The 735-nt window shown below is 54.6% G+C and overlaps 1 non-coding gene across 1 annotated transcript; it reads right to left on the reverse strand.

The window, feature by feature from the left end:
* Positions 1-260: 260 nt before the first annotated feature.
* Positions 261-334, reverse strand: TRNAN-GUU (transfer RNA asparagine (anticodon GUU)). The gene has a single exon. It is a non-coding gene; the product is annotated as a tRNA-Asn (tRNA).
* Between the last annotated feature and the right edge of the window lie 401 nt (positions 335-735).

The raw sequence follows: 735 nt of genomic DNA on the forward strand, positions 1-735 counted from the left end.
CCCAGCCTTGGGAAGTGAAAGAATCCGTGCAGTGGCTCTGGAATAAGTAAACTCCGAAGTCCCGGGCAGGGGTCTCGTTGAAAATACATACTTCGCAGAAAAATTCCTTCTTTTATCACTTTTATGGTACTTGAATCTTCTCGCAGCCTAATTTAGGATTTAATTCAAAGCGGACAGAGGTCCACAGGGCTCTGAAGAAAAAGCCCTTAACAGGCTAAAGCTGCTTTTAAGCAGCTGCAAAGAGCCTAAAGTAAACATATCGTCCCTGGGTGGGCTCGAACCACCAACCTTTCGGTTAACAGCCGAACGCGCTAACCGATTGCGCCACAGAGACACAGCGAATTCGCTTTTCAAATTTATTATCTGTTGTCAGAAATTGTCCTTTAACCTCAGCCTGGTGATACCTTCACATCTTTCTGGCTGTCCGACCCCGCGCTCTCCGAAGACTGGGAGTACAACAGACACTTAGGCCGAGAATCATGCGGTTGGACACGTTCGGACGTTGATACCGAGAACCTGAGCGAGCTGGCGGACTCCGACACTATTGACCTCGCGCAGTGGGAGAGGCACAGTCGCTGCTCACCACCCGCAGGGGAGGAAGCGCCACAAACTGCCGCCCAGCGGGGCTAGGCGTTCAGAGGCCGCCGACATCAGCCCAAGCCTCCCGGCCCGCGTCCACAGCGTCCCCTCCCCACCCCCGCCACGCCCCGCTGAATGTCCCGGGCCTTTCCGAGG

Source organism: Loxodonta africana, chromosome 3 (assembly GCF_030014295.1).
Source record: "Loxodonta africana isolate mLoxAfr1 chromosome 3, mLoxAfr1.hap2, whole genome shotgun sequence".
Lineage (NCBI taxonomy): Eukaryota > Metazoa > Chordata > Mammalia > Proboscidea > Elephantidae > Loxodonta > Loxodonta africana.